The sequence below is a fragment of the Crocuta crocuta genome, unplaced genomic scaffold, assembly GCF_008692635.1.
Source record: "Crocuta crocuta isolate KB4526 unplaced genomic scaffold, BGI_CrCroc_1.0 scaffold744, whole genome shotgun sequence".
Classification (NCBI taxonomy): Eukaryota; Metazoa; Chordata; class Mammalia; order Carnivora; family Hyaenidae; genus Crocuta; species Crocuta crocuta.
Genome location: NW_027531885.1, coordinates 320,088 through 336,927, shown reverse-complemented (window position 1 = coordinate 336,927; position 16,840 = coordinate 320,088). Strand labels below are relative to the sequence as shown.

Here is a 16,840-nt window from a genome sequence, read left to right as displayed (position 1 = left end):
TCTGCCCTTTAGATACAAGTTTCATAAAAACAAGAACAATATTCTCTCATTCTTTATTCACTGTATAATTCCACCAGTATAGGATAGCATTCATGTACACACTGATTATATATACACAAAAATATTGTATACTATCATACATTAACCATATCATATTCGTATATAATATGTTTATTAATATTGTATATAATACATATTAACCACATAATATTTAAAATATTTGATCAGACAAACATAATAAGATGGTCAAGCACAAGTCACCATGTTTTAAAAAACACGAAAAGAAAGCTTTCTTAAGGCTGTCACGTGCAAATGTATTGTCATATTTAAGGGTTTGCGTGAAACACCATTTCAAATTTAATCTGTTACCTTGCTAAGATAGAAAGTATTTCACTCTCAGCCATATGCCTAAAATACATTTTAAAAACGCAGCCTCATAGAGAAGAAACATCTATTTTCACCTGAATGTATTAGAAAATATATTTAGCCCTATGTGAGGAAGATAGTTTGTAGTTAACTATGTATTTTTCTTACAGATGACAGTATCTGTCCTCATAGGGCATGATTCAATTTGCGAGAGACACTTAAAATGAGATTACAGAGTCACAAATGTACAAGGAGTATCTAGTGTGAGAAAAACTGAGTGATACTTTTCATATTTCACCCTGAGGAGGCAGCCCCACGATGGGCCAGGACAAGCATGTGAAAGAACAACACATCAGGTGAGCCAGTAGCCTGGGTGCTATTTTGCATGCCGAAATCTCATTCTGGCCTCACTGTCTTCACAGTCTGTTCAGTGAACTATAGTTAAACCCCCCAATGGCGTATGTCACCTTTGATGCATGCTACATTTTCCATAGTATAGAAATAACTTAGGATCCTGCAGGATAATAGATGTCCCGGCAGGAGAATGATGATATGCACGAAGCTTCTAAAATGAAGTTGTCTATCCTGTTCGGGAGCGTTGAGTCAGACATTGACTTCTCAAATATTACCGAGAGAAATGTCAAACTGTGCAATGTTAATTAACTGACTTATATTGACTAAAACTGAATGAGAAACTAAAGGAAAACTAATAAATTTGGACTTGAAATAAATTTGGGAAAGGATGAGAAAAGTCCCTTTTGTCATGTGAACTTTGGTATTTTTATTACCCAAGAAAGAGAGATAAGTGAGATCAAATATTGCATCATGGAAAGAAGATCTGACATTGCAAGAAAATCAGCATTTGATAAACAGCTCAATATAAAGTAGAATTTTAAAGGATGTATGCAAATATTTGAAAATTAATGCTAAGATCATAAGGTGATTTGCTATGATGTACAATTTATAAAAGCATGTATTTTGGTCCTTTTTTCTTTAAGTTTTTTAAAAACATCACCATTTTTAAAATATACTTTTTCCCTATGAAAGAGTAGTATGTATTTTAGCCAAATACTGCCATTGTGAAAAAAACACCCCTAATAATTATCTGTAACCTAGAAGCATAGAGAAATTCCCATTAATACAGATCAACCATTTCTATAGTCTTGGGACAATGGCCCTGAAAATTTAATTTCTGAAAATGTTACTAATACCGAATGCTTAGTAAAAACACAAATTTCTGCACACTTATCCCAGAAATCAATTTATTTGTTCCTGAGGGTTCACGTAGCATCCAATACACTTTTTTAAATTTCTATGTCTTTTATCACTATAAAGCTGTAACGGCCCAGAGACATCTCTTCTGCGGAAGTCAGAAATGAAATTCCTCCAGAATATTGCAGGACATTTGTTGGTAACAGCCTTAGAACCTCAAGCATCTCTCAGAATCTTCTAAGAATCATTTGACTCTGGAAGCTACTTTTGGACGGCCATTGCTACATGACTTTCCACATAACAAGTGGGAAGTGAAAATTGTCATGCTGTAATTGTCGAAGGGAGATACATTGAGGTATGTTCGCTCTCTAGTCTACTATAAAACTTACTCCATTTCTAGGATTTTTCTAGATATAAAAGGAAGCAATGAAGTGGCTATCATATATTCTGGTATTAAGGAAGAGAGGTAAAGATGAGGTTAGATTCAAGCCATGAAGTTCAAAGTATTTAAGGTACTACTGCCAGCTTTGAAGATAGAGTGATCCACGTGCTGAGAAATGTGGGCAGACTTGAGCTGAGAGCAGACCACTGGCTGACAACTAACAAGGAAATGGGGATCTCAGTCTACAACCACACGGGATTAAATTCCACCAACAACCTCACTGGAGGAGTTCTCTGTCAGAGTCTCCAGATAAGTGTCCAGACCATCTGAAAGTTTGATTTAGGCCTTGTGTTACCATAAATGGGGAAATCAATTAAACTCACCCAGACTTCTGACTTACAGACCTGAAAGCTAATAAATAGATATTAATTAAAGGTGAAAAACCTGTATAACTTATATGCTATAATAACAAATTAATACAATTTTATAATGCATCTAGGTCCTATTGAAGACCATGGGATCTTTCTCACTGGACATCTATGGATTTCCCATTGTGGGGTTTCTTTGATCTTTACATACAATGACTATATTAAAATGCCATCAAGGTCTTGGCCATCTGAATACTGGCACTAGAAAATTAATACAGTAAGAGTACAAATGTCCAGGATTTGAGGACTGTGCATTTAATGAGGCAGAATATCTACTTTTTATCTTATTTTATTTTAAAAAATAATGTTGTTATTTAATTTTGAGGGAGAGAGAGACAGAGCATGAGCTTGGGAGGGGCAGAGAGAGACACACACACAGAATCTGAAGCAGGCTCCAGGCTCTGAGCTCTCAGCACAGAGCCTGACGTGGGGCTCGAACTCGTGAACCACCAGATCATGATCTGAGTTGAAGTTGAACACTTAACTGACTGAACCACCCATGTACCCCAGAATATCTACTTTTTAAAGTTCATCTGCTATTTGGGGCGCCTGGGTGGCTTAGTCGGTTAAGCGTCCGACTTTTGCTTAGGTCATGATCTCGCGGTTCGTGGGTTCGAGCCCCGCGTCGGGCTCTGTGCTGACTGCCAGCTCAGAGCCTGGAGCCTGTTTCAGTCTGACTCTCTCTGACCCTCCCCTGCTCACGCTGTCTCTCTCTCTCTCTCTCCTAGAAATAAATAAAACATTAAAAAAAAAATTAAAGTTCATCTGCTATTAACAACCGTCACTAAAGTACAAACAATATCTCTAACAGACAGACAGACATACCTACTAGCTCCCATGTCACTCAATCCAAAGAGAGTCTGATATCCTAGGGTAGGGGAGGGAAAGGTTTGAATGCGGAGAATACCACAGGAACAAAAGGACTTTTCAAACTTCCAACCACACACCTAAGGAACTTATTTCTAAATAGCAACAAATGTTTCATTTTTTCCTTGACTGTAACATAAGCAGAATTAAAAGGCCAGCAATCTGTCCTCCACCCCCTAAATGGGAAAATAAAGAAGCATGTAGATGTTTTATAATTCTATAAGTAGTACAACAGATGAATGCCCATTACATTATAATTTTTGATAATTTTTATTCCAACTTGCAATGAATTTCTAGGACCTACATGAACCAAGTGGTATAGCTTTTTCTCTGTCAATACAGAATGTAGAATGATAGGCTATAAATGGTTAAAAGTAACAATAAAAACAACTAGACTGACTTCCTCCATTAATCAGACAACAACAGCTGAACCAAAAAGATGTGCCCTTTCCAATTTAGGCATGATGTTCTCTAGACAGTGGAAGTGACTTTGAAGCATAAAAAGTCGTTAACCTTCCTGGCATGATGCTGTAAAAGGTGTCTCCTTAGATCTATCTGCTTCCACAATCATTTGGATCAAAGAAAGGTGCCACTGGTCTGGTTTTCTCTTGTGACTCAGACTTCCATTTCAGGGGAAGTAGCAATGTGTTGCTTATTTTGAATCAATTAATCGTTTCGCCTGTGACTGTAGAGTTGTTCTGTTGTACTCTGAGGAAAAGAAACTTGGGCAAGTAGTTTCAGACAGCGTACCTTTTTTGCTTGCAGCAATTATCATCATTTGCTTTCACTTAGTAACACTTCCAGAGTCGTCTTAGTTTCTTTCCTCATAAAAATGACAGCACCTCAAAAATATTAGGAAATAGATGTTATAGGATTATATATTAAATGTGAAAACTAATGAGGCAGAGAAGGTAACATTGGTTGATTATCTGACTAGGAACAAAATTAAAATTTGAACAAGCACACTTGAGAACAGCAGATAAAATACTAGAATCAATTTTTACTCATACTTTCCGGCTGATGTTGGGGATGAATGATGGAATTTCTGCCCCAGACTGTTAAGAAACAGATACTTTGCAATTGGCTTGCCTGCGAGAAGGGGAAAAGTAATTGGTGAAATACTAAAATGTAGCTTGAAAATGGCCTTAAATTGAGTTCTTATTGGTAGTTAACTGAGATCCCTTCACCATGTCTGTTTTGGAGTGGATAAATTTATTATATTTTTGGCTATGGGTACAAAAGTAGTGGAGGGAGACAGCTCTGGACAATGAACAAGACAGCAGTATAAAGAGACTAACCAGGTATGTATAGGCAGCTCGAGTTGATAAGATTATTTTGTTTGATTTGACAGTTTATTTAACTCCTGCTTGAGGTTTTTGAGATTTTGTAATTGCTGAATGATATATTGAGATGGAAGATCTTAAAAATGCTTTCAATGAATAAAATAAGAAGCAATGGTGGCATAACTTTCTCACTTTCAAAGTTAGCAGTGAGCTACTCTAAAGATTCAGAATGGCACATGGCAATGAGTGATCAAGGCAAACCAGGCCCTAGGTTGTGGAGGTTGAACATTTGGTAACAGAAAAGACACTGAGATAAAACAGAGTGATTAAGGGGAAGCTTAGTTAAAAAGAAATTTTAATAAACCTTAGGTTGAGATATTCAGGATTTGTTCAGGAAAAATCAGGAATCAGGGCACTGGGTGTCTCAGTTGTTTGAGCATCTGACTTTTGATTTCGGCTCAGGTCATGATCCCAGAGTCATGGGATGGAGCACTTCATCGGGCGCTGCACCGAACTTGGAGCCTGCTTAAGATTTTCTCTCTCTCTTCCTGTGCCACTCTCCCCTGCTTGCACTCTTGCACTAAAATATTTTTTTTTATTAAAAAAAAGTCAAGAATCTATTTCTGTCAAAAAAAATAACAAAGCCACACACAGGGCACTGCTTGTCACTTATTAGATTGGTAAAAGTCAAAATGTGTTGTAAACAGAATCTGCTAGTGTTGGTAGGATGACACTTTAATACATTATTGGTGGAAATGTAAACTTTTAAACACCATGAAGGAATGACAATTTAAATGCTTATCAACAGTTTAAAATATACACACTTTTTAAAGTTCATTTTTATTTATTGAGAATGATACAGAGAGCAAGTGGGAGAGGGGCAGAGATAGAAGGAGACAGAATCCCAAGCAGGCTCCACCCTGTCACCGCAGAGCCTGATGTGAAGCTCAAACTCAAAATCCATTAGATCATGACCTGAACCAAAATCAAGAGCCTGATGCTTAACAGACTCAACTTCAGACTAAATCACCCAGGCACCCCTGTACATACTAGTTGTTGTTTTTTTTTTTTTTTAATTTATTTCTGAGAGAGAGAGACAGGGTGAGCAGGGGAAGGTCAAAGAGAGAGGGAGTTACAGAATCTGAAGCAGGCTCCAGGCTCTGAGCTAGCTGTCGGCAAAGAGCCCGACATGGGGCATGAACCCAGGTGCCCCATAATTTTCAAAACATTACAGAACTGGGTGCCTGGGTGGCTCAATCGGTTAAGCCTCCAACTTTGGTTCAGGTCATGATCTCACGGTTCATGGGTTTGAACCCCTCTTTGGGCTCTGTGCAGACAGCCAGCTCAGGGCCTGGAGCCTGCTTCGGATTCTGTATCCCCCTCTCTCTCTGACCCTCCCCTGCTCACACTCTCTCTCTCTCAGAAATAAATTTAAAAAATTAAAATTTTTCTTAAAAATTACAGAACCTAGGAAAATTTCTCACAAATATTGTACATATATACAGCAAAACACAACTGCAAATGTAATCATTAAAGCATTTGTTTGTATTAGCTAAAGATTGGGAAAAATATAAATATTGAACAACATAAAACATGTTAAGTAATGCACAGTCATGTCACAGTATGCTTTGGAGCCATTTTCAAGAATGGGACAGGTCTAGGAGGATTTCCTGAGAACTCCAAAATAGAGAGCTAAATGAAAAACAAAAAATGAATTGCAAAAGAAGATATAGATGTGCTATAGCTTGCAAAGTTTTGTCCTTTCAGGTCTTCCTGACTGCAAGACATAGTGAGAACAATAGGCATATTCCCAAAAAGGCAGAGCAGACAGACAAAAAATATTGAGCTTTCTGATGACATCATTAAACCTCTACTTTTTTTCAAAGTTCTCATCACATGGGAAATATAATTCCAATTGCATATACTTTTCTATCAGCAAGAACTATTTTAAGAAAAACTTCCAGCTGATGCATATATTTACCATATTTTTATTGTTAGCATTAGTGGATTGGAAAGTGTAAAATAATATAGAAAGCTAATGCTTTATTATGTTTCCTTAATGGAATATAATAGGAACAATATTAATAACTATATGCATATATTTCCTTAAGGAATATGGCAATATTTTAGTATAGATTTGTTAAATATATGATGTACATAATTAACATATGCTTATATCCCAGAATATTTCTTTAAGGAATATACATATATATTTCCTTAAAGAGAATGGAATAAGTTAATATAGGGAAAACTATTCCTATGAATTGCTTTGAAGAATTTTAAATTCTATCAAGTTTTCCCTAAATCTTATAATTATGGATTATAGATAATTAAATTTTTATGTTAGTGTTTTTGAAGTTTGTATTAGTGCTTTTATGTTGTTGACTAGTAAGAAGACATTCACCAGAGCATGGCTTCTTGATGATCAGACATGTACTTAACAATATTTGAAAAAAATAACTATTATGTCTTGAGATGGTGTGTTGACTATAATTTTTTTAATCCTATATTTTATTTAGGATTTTAATTATACTATTTCTGTTTCAACACTTCACATATCCACAGATTTAGTTTCTGGTAGAAGCATATGCCAGTTATTGTACATTGGTTTATAAGATTAAATACAGAGCTGACATAAAAATGTTCTGTAGGGATTAAGATATTATATAAACATATATTTCAATCCTTCCATGCGTATTTCACTAATATAATGGTTGAGATTACAAGGACATATTTTACTGTACTAAGGTTTTAAGAAAATAAATCTTAACAATTGGTGTAGCTACAGCATAATTTCCTTCCAAGCAGGCAGTTTGGTTGCGAGACAAGTAATCCCCTGGGTAATCAGAATTGCAAAAGGCACTGATGATCATTTAGATAAAAGAATATAATACCAGAAATAAATCAGGGTAAGATGTCCAGCCCATATAGCACAAACAACACAGACATGAATTAAAAACAGAATTACTTAGAATCTTCCAGGAAAGGAGAAATATCCCATCAGTAGAATGAGTGCAGAAAATGTCATGTACCATATCTTTAAACAGAAAAATACTTCAAAAGTAAAGTTAGTTATACTAAAGATTATGTCAAATGATACAAAACAAAACTTTAAACCCTGGCAGGAGAAATGTCAATAATGCTGCTTCATAATAACTGTTCAGAAAAAGGGCTTCCAAATTTTTAGCATGAATTTGAGGGAACCAAACCTTTAAGAATGATGCTATGAGGACACCACCTAACTACTGCTCTCAACAATAGAGAGAAATATTTAAACCAGGGGAAATCTTGCCTTGACTTTGCAGGATTAGAGAAGACTATCATTTCTTGTCATAAATGTCAAATATAGCACAGGGTCACAGATAAATAATACAATAATGGGTTAAAAATCACTTCTTGATAAAGTAGTTTGGGAATACAAAAAGATTTGTATCTACATTCTATATTTTGGTAGGGTGTGGAGAGAATAAAGAAGTGGACCCAGAGCGGCGCCTCGGTGGCTCAGGCAGTTGGTTAAGCTTCCAACTTCAGCTCAGGTCATGATCTCATCGTTCATGAGTTCGAGCCGCATGTCTGGTTCTCTGCTGTCAGCTCACAGCTTGGAGCTTGCTTTGGATTCTGTGTCTCCCTCTCTCACTGCCCCTCCCAAGCTCCTGCTCAGTCTGTTTGTCTGTCTGTCTCTCTCAAAAATGAATAAAAACATTAAATAAAGAAGAAGAAAGAAAGAAATGGACCCAAAAAAACATCTTAGACCAAATTCCACAGTGCACTTGTAGTAGAAGACCGTTGAGCAGTAACAGATATTGAAAAGTGGCTGTGAGCATGGTGGCATTAGCAATCAAACAAAAGACAGAAAAAAAAGCCACTTTTGTTAAAACCAAATACCTGTTTCTGAAATTACTGGAGATCCCAGATCTCTCCCCAAATCCACAGAGTGCTAAATACATTAACTAAAAAAAAAAAAAAACACCCCAAAAACGAAGCAAATAAAAAGGCTTATGTAAATAATTATTTCAGCTATAGAGCTATAAGAAATATGTGAAAAGTATTCCAAAGAACAGAGAAGATATAAAAAAAATATTATTTCACAGTTTGGGGATAAATAAACAAGGAAGAATGTTCAAACATTAATAAATAGTATAAAAACAACATCAGGAACAAAAAGAAGATGAGGCCTTTGGAGAGATTCTATAACTCAACTAAGAAGAAAAACAAGGCATTTATTAAGTCAAGAGCATAATCTAAACCAGATATTAAATTTATAAATTTTAAACCTTGTTTCTGTTATTAAATGATTTCAAATTATCTGAAGCAAAGACTAAGAAATAAGAGGTGAAAGATCAGAAGTTGACTGGCAAGTAATTTTGATACACAGTGTTGATATAGATTAAATCAACAATATTAATTGCATTATTCACCTCTCTGTATTATTTTAATAATGTTTTGCTGAATTGGTCTGTGAAGAAATGAGAGAGACAGATTAATATTCCAATGTTAATATGTACTGTCAATTTTTCTTTATATGAATAACTTGATGTTAAATTAATGGATTTATAAATGCTGATGATTATGTTTCCTTTACTTTCTACCTTATCTTTCACTGATGCAGAGAATACAATCCTTTGCTTTTCAATTATACAAGATCCTTTCTTTAAAGGCCACCTATTATAATTCTCAAAAAAAAATTAACAGATTTCAGAAACATCATAGAGAGTATAGGTCAAATTGCTGGGCAACAATTCAATAAAAGTGGATATTAACATGAAGATAAATAAATAGAATCTGACTGCTTAGACTTAAAGAAAAGATATTATATTAATATAGCTTGAGCTATTAAAATTCCAGTTTCAGGCCGTTTTGAAATTAAGTATTATAAACATAAATTTTAGAAAATAATATTAGCATTAAAATATATGGGTGCAGGCAAAGCCTTATCTATAGAATAATTCAGTGGTATACCTTTCAACAGAAAACATAAAAATAAAAAGTATAGAAATGTAATACAATTTTTAGAAGAACATTAAAAGAAGCTAAGAAAATCAGAAGGTAGAAATAGTAAAATAAAAACAATTTAGTTGATACATATCTTCTAGAATGGTCTTTAAAAAAATTATCTAAATGGGGCACTTGGGTGGCTCAGTCAGTTAAGTGTCCGACTTTGGCTCAGGTCATGATCTCATGGTTCGTGAGTTCCAGCCCCGCATCGGGCTCTATGCTGACAGCCTGGAGCCTGCTTCTGTATCTCCCTCTCTCTCTGACCCTCCCCTGTTCACACTGTCTCTCTCTCTCTCAGACACAAATTTAAAAAAACATTAAAATTTTTTAAAATTATCTAAATGAATAAAACAGTAGCCAGTATAAACAATGGCAAAGTGAGAACATTCACCTTGTTTAATATATATATATGTACTTCTGCATGCCAATATATTTAAAGATGGTATTAAACATGTAAGTTTTCAGAAAATTTGTATAAATGAACACATATGATTCAAGAATATAGAAAATTTACATGGATGCTTCATGAATTTAAGTTTTGATGTTGCCAAAGGAACTTTAAAAAGAAAAATGTCTATGGGTTTGCATGTTTCTTGCTGGTTTTAAAACCCTTAAGAAAAAAATAATATAAAATAAAACCCCAAGAAAAATTAATTAAATTTTTAAATCTATCTTTGTTAAATTTATCTATTTTAATCTATCTGTGTTGAATCTATATGTTGAATATCGGACATTGTAAAAAGCTTATAAAAGTTGAAAGTTATTAGAAAATGCCAAAGATTAATGTGGTTTAAATAAGTACTACCCAAACAATAATAGTACAATATTGAAGTATTTGAAAAAATATGTCATAAAATATTAGGTGTTATTTCAGAAATAATAGAGGTGTGGCTTCATAATATTACCTGTTACTGGGTAAAATGTATTTCATTAATATTAATATATACATTCTATTTTATATTCCCAAGCAGCTTCTATTGCTTCAAGCAGCTTTATACAAATATGAATTATATCTGTTTAGTAGACTCTGGCCAAAAATAATTCTCTTCCGGTGTTATCATTTTCCAACATAGAACACCTTTATATATATTTTAAAAAATCAAAATCTCTTTCTCCAATTATATTATCAGAAAGTCCTTTGGATCATGGCTTTGTGTAACCATGAACAAATCGTCTCATTTCCATTTCTTGAGTTGCTAATTACATGCAGCACATTAAATCAAGTCCACGTGGGGAAAGACCACTTAATAAATTAATTTAATTAGCAGTAAGACAGATGAGAAGATATGGTTATCATATGATAATCACTCCTTTGGGATATTTTTCTGGCACAATGTGCTCCATATTTGAGTGGTAAAAGAGTAGACACTCTTTATTAGTTTTATTAAGTTGCACCTAGATGAACCCCTAACCACAAATCATAGGATAATGTATTTGCACTTAGAATTCAGACAAAAAGATTTTTGTGGAATCTCAAAATATTTAAGAGCTTTTAATTTTTTATAATTCAATTTTTTTGGTATTTGTGAGTCAGGGTTATTGATAAATGCAGCGGTTTGCTTCCAGGAAATATTTGCATACTGTTGAATATACATTTTACAACTAGTCAAGTTCAAATGTAGAATTAATACTAGTTTGAATGGTTTTTAGAACCTTCAACAAAATACTGGGCTTTTTATCAGTTTGCTACAAATTCAACTAAAGAGAAGTTCTTTATTACTTAGACAATGGAAACTATAAAACAAAATCTTTTAAAATTGAATATAGTCATGGCGATTAGCTAATAAACTAGAGGTGCATTACTGCCCTCCCCCCCTTATCCATGGTGGATACATTCCTAGATCCCCAGTGGACTGATAGGCACAGACAGTACCTACATATATGTACTATTTTTTTTTCTATACATACATGTCTGTGAGAAAGTTTTATTTATAAACTAAGTACAGGAAGAAATTAAAAATAATAACTAATAATAAAACAACAATTATGACAATATACTCTAATAAAATGTTGTGAATGTGTTCTCTCTCAAAATGTACTATACGCACTCTTCTTCTTGTGATGATGGTGATGCTAAAATATCTACATAATGAGATTAAATGATGTGAATGATGTAAGCATTATAACATGGTATTAGGTCTTCCGACAATACATCAGAAAGAGAACCATCTGCTTCCAGATTGCAATTGACTGCAGGTAACTGAAACTGCGGAAAGTGAAACTGTGGATAAGTCTTTTGGATAGATAACTATATAGCTTAATAGTTTTATTTTTAATATTTATTTTTGAGATAGAGAGACTGAGTGTGAGTGGGGGAGGGTAAGAGAGAGAGAGGGAGGCAGAATCCGAAGCAGGCTCCAGTCTCTGAGCTAGCTGTCAGCACAGAGCCTGACATGGGGCTCAAACTCATGAGCCCTGAGATCATGACCTGAGCTGAAGTTGGACACTTAACGGACTGAGCCACCCAGGCATCCCAACAGTTATATTTTCAAATGTGGTAAATACACATAACATAAAATGTGTTATATTAACCACCCTAAGTGTACAGTTTTGTGGAAGTACGTTCACATTTTCCTGCAAACATCACTACCATCCATCTCCAAAACATTTTAATTTACCCAGATTATAATTATATACCCTTTAAATACTAATTCCCCACACATTCCTCTCCCTAGTTCCTGCCAGACACCATCCTGACTATGAAATAACTACTCTAGGTTTGTCACATAAGTAGACTCATGCAGTGAATGTCCTTTTGTGACAGGCTTTTTTAACTTAGCATGATGTCTTCAAAGTTTATCCATGTTACAGCATGTGTCAGAATTTTCTTTTTATTTAGTGCTGAATAATATTCCATTGTATGTGTAGATCTCATTTTATCTATCCATTCATTGAAGGACAGTTCTGTTGCTTTCTCCTCGTGGCTACTGTGAATAATGTTGGTATAAACATGGATGGAAAAACAGCTGTTTATGGGGGCGCCTGGGTGGCTTAGTCGGTTGAGCGTCTGACTTTCGCTTGGGTCATGATCTCGCGGTTCGTGGGTTTGAGCCCCACGTCGGGCTCTGGGCTGACTGCCAGCTCAGAGCCTGGAGCCTGTTTCAGTCTGTGACTCCCCCCTCTCTGACCCTCCCCTGCTCACGCTGTCTCTCTCTCTCTCCTAGAAATAAATAAAAAAAACATTAAAAAAATTTAAAAAAAAACCCAAACAGCTGTTTATGTACTTGCTTTCAATACTTTTGAGTATTTACCAGAAGTGGAATGCAGGGCCTTATGATAATTCTATATTGAATTGCTGAAGAATTGCAATGTTTTCCATAGCAGCTGTTTCCTTTTACATTCCCAAAGCAATACTCATGCATTCCAATTTCTCTACATCTTCTCCAACACTTATATTTTTGTTTGTTTTTTGTTGTTGTTGTTATTTTATTTTATTTTATCTGATTTTATTTATGTTTTATTTATTACTGTCATGCAGGGAAGGGTCAGAGAGAGAGGGAGACACAGAATCTGAAACAGACTCCAGGCTCTGAGCTGTCAGCACAGATCCCAACATGGGGCTCAAATCCACGAATCCGGCGAGATCATGACCTGAACCCAAGTTGGACGCTTAACCAACTGAGCCATCCACGCGCCCCTTATTTTATTTTATAATAGCCATCCTAATCGGTGTGAAATAGTATCTCATTGATTTCAATTCCCATAACGTTGAGCATCTTTTCATGTGCCTATTGGGCATTTGCATGTTTTTTTTTTGAGAAATGACTATTCAAGTTCTTTATTTTTGAGTCAGATTAATTTGTAACTGTTGTTGTTGTTATTGAGTTGTAGAGTTATTTATACATTCTTGATTTGACCTGTTATCAGACATACGATTTACAAATATTTATAAAAATATGTATAAAATATATATAATTTACACATTTTACATATATTATAGATATATGATTTAAAATATTTCCAATTCCATGAGTTACCTTTAAACTCTGTGTATAGTGTTCTTTGTTGCACAAAAGTTTTTAATTTTTATGTAGTCCAATTTATTTATTTATTTCCTTTTATTGCCCGTGGTTTCTGTGTTATAAGCAAATAAATTATTACCAAACTCAGTGACATGAAGGTCGTTCCCTATGTTTTCTTCTAAGAGCTTTATAGTTTTTGCTCTAATTTGGTTTCTGATCATAGTCAGTTACTTTTTGTGAATGATGCGTTTGTAAAAATGCTACTTCATTCTTGCGCATGTGGATATCCAGTTCTCCCAACATTATTTGTTGAAAACATATTTTCCTACTGCACCATTGTCAAAAATAATTTGACCATATGCAGGAAAGTTTATTTCTGAGCTTTCTTCCATTCCATTTGTGCATATATTTATTTTTATGTCAGCATCACAGTTTTGATTGCTATCAATGTGAAATATGTTTTGAAGTCAGGAAATGTGGTCACCCAAGCTGGTTCTTTTTCAAGATTGTTATAGCTAATTGGATTCCCTTCAGATTGTATGGTGACTTTAAGATGGATTTTTATTTTTTGCAAAAATGCCATTCGTATATTGATTAAAATTGCATTGGATATGTGGAAACTTAGGGTAGCATTGACATTTTAATAATTTTGTCATCAATCTATGAATATGATAAGGTTTTCTATTTGTGCGAGTCTCTCTGTGTGTGTATGTATGTGCCTTTTTAATATGTCTCAGTAAAATTTTTTAGTTTTTAATTTACCAGTCTTTTGCCTCTTTGATAAAATTTATTTCTAAGTATTGTATCTTAGTTTTGATGCTATTACAAATAGAATTGTTTCCCTAATTTCTCTTTTGGATTGTTCATTATTAAAATATAAAAACACAAATAATTTTTCAGTGTTGATTTGGTATCCTGAAACTATGCTGAATTCTTTTATTCATTCTAACAGAAGTTTGTGTATCTTATTATTTTGTGTATCTAAAATCTTTTGGACTTTATTCATGTAAGATCTTATTTTCTGTGAACAGAGACTACTTCCATTCCAATTTTAATGAATTTTATCTTTTTTCTTGCCTAATTGCTCTGCTTAGGATTCTAATACTGTGTTAAATACAAATGAGAAGGTGGAGACTCTTGTCTTGTTTCTGATCCTAAAGGAAAAGTTTTCATTTTTACATTATTGACTACATGTGGTTTTCATATATGGCTTTCATTATGTTGAGGTTATTTCTTCTAGTTTGTTAAGTATTTTATCATTAAAGGGGCTGAATTTTATCCAGTGCTCTTTCTACATGAATTTAAATGATGAGGGTTTTTTTTTTCATTCTGCTAATGGGTAATAAAAAAAGGTCATTCTATTATTCTAAAGAGTTATTAATGTGATAGTTTTCTTTTGCCAAAGAAAACAAGGAAAATTGCATACAATAACTTAATATGTCAATAGCTAAAGTAAATTTAAAATTGTTTCTCACTTGTTATCTTAAAAAAAAGAAAGAAAACATGTTCAAGGCAACTATTATCCAATTTAAATTATTTGTCTCATACTTAATGACAATGACCTGTAATCTACAGAATAAAGCCAACTTTTCTTTTACTAGTCTTCAATTAGTTTATGTAGCCCTTTGCCAGTGATAACACCATTGCTTTTGCTTTGAATACACATCCTAATTTGTTCACTAGTTGAGATTTTTAAATTCATCCCTTAAAATAGAGTTTAAATTGCAGATGTAACATTTAAACTCTATCTTAATTATATTAAAATTCATATTATATTAATGCTCTATTATATTAATATTACATTATGCTCTATTATATTAATGCATAATCAGATATGACTCTTTAATATAGTTTTCAAAATGTTTATGTTTCATAAGAAACAAAAATTTTAAGGTCATCTCCAGCTTCTGAGTAAAATGCCTGGCATANCTGACTAATGGCCAGCCAGAATTATTTTTCCCAAACCTTAGTAACCTTAGTATTTTCATTAAAAAATTAAATCCCCATTTGAGTTCATTTCTTTTGATTAATATCAGTGTTCATATAAAATGTCTTTAATATTGAACACACCTCATGGGAATAGACAGTACTTTAATTTTATGCATATACCATCCATCATACATACTAATCGAATCTATTGTAGAAGTCTGTATTTTTTAGTTTATTTATCCTTTGATTATAAGCCATTTACTCTTATTTATTCATTTATTTATTATTTATTTATTTTTAATATAATTTATTGCCAAATTGGCTAACATACAGTGCATAAAAGGTGCTCTTGTTTTTTGGGGGGTAGTTTATTTATTTTGACAAAGAGAGAGAGTGCAAACAGGGGAGAACAACTGGGAGGAGGGAGAGAAAGAATCCCTAGCATGTTCTGCACTTTCAGCACAGAGCCTGATGCAGGGCTCGATCCCACAAACTGAGATCATGACCTGAGCTGAAATACAGAGTTGGACACTCAACTGAATAAGCCACCCAAGAACCTCAACCATTTCCTCTTCTAACTCAAGGCATATGAGACATTTGAATCATAAAATGTTTTACTAAAATAAAATTGCAAATATAAATTAATCTTAAAACATATTATTTGAAACTTTTAAAATAATAGCAGATGTCTAAGGCCAGCGTATTGGGTAAAAAATGGCTTTGGTATTCAGCTGCAAAATACAATTGGAATACTGAGAAGGAACATATGATGTATCCGAAGCTATACATTAAAACTCTGTTAAAAATTACTAAATTTTATATGGGAGTACACATGAATATTAATTAATATTAATTCATGTTATATAAGAATTCAATCTGTAAAATATAAGAACACTTTGAATTTCTGAGGGTCAAATAGTTTTTATTTTTAGTGGAATTGAAATCTTTTCAGTATGCATTTATACACAATAATGGATTTTGTAATCTTCTTACTGTGAAAGGACTTCTCAGTATGTAAATTACAGGCTAATATAATTCAGCAGTTCAATTAAATGAATAAATAATTGATAAATTAACATGTTCAGTTTTCAGAGTTTTAGTGAAATTTCTGGAACTCTTAGTATAAATTGCCTGATTCCTTCCTCCTCATAATTCCATTTTATTCTGTTAGTGTTTTTATTTTAAAGATATGTTTGATTGATCTGAGTATAATTTAAGTGCATTCTTCATTATGTATTTAAAGTTATAATCCAGAAACCAAAAGTAATTTCTTATAATGACTGTTGAAATGTGTTTGAAGCTGTGTGATGGCCATAGCAGAAACTCAGTCACAATTTGTTGGTAGAATGAATGAATGAATAAATGAATGAATCTGAAATAGGATAGAGGATTATGAATTACATTTAGTTGATAACT

At 33.6% G+C, this 16,840-nt stretch overlaps 1 long non-coding RNA gene across 1 annotated transcript; it reads left to right on the top strand.

Moving 5' to 3' along the window:
* The first annotated feature begins 256 nt into the window (after positions 1-256).
* LOC144239144 (uncharacterized) lies at positions 257-14,332 on the top strand. The gene is made up of 3 exons (XR_013337326.1): positions 257-722; positions 1,702-1,933; positions 13,012-14,332. It is a non-coding gene; the product is annotated as an uncharacterized LOC144239144 (long non-coding RNA).
* Positions 14,333-16,840: the final 2,508 nt, after the last annotated feature.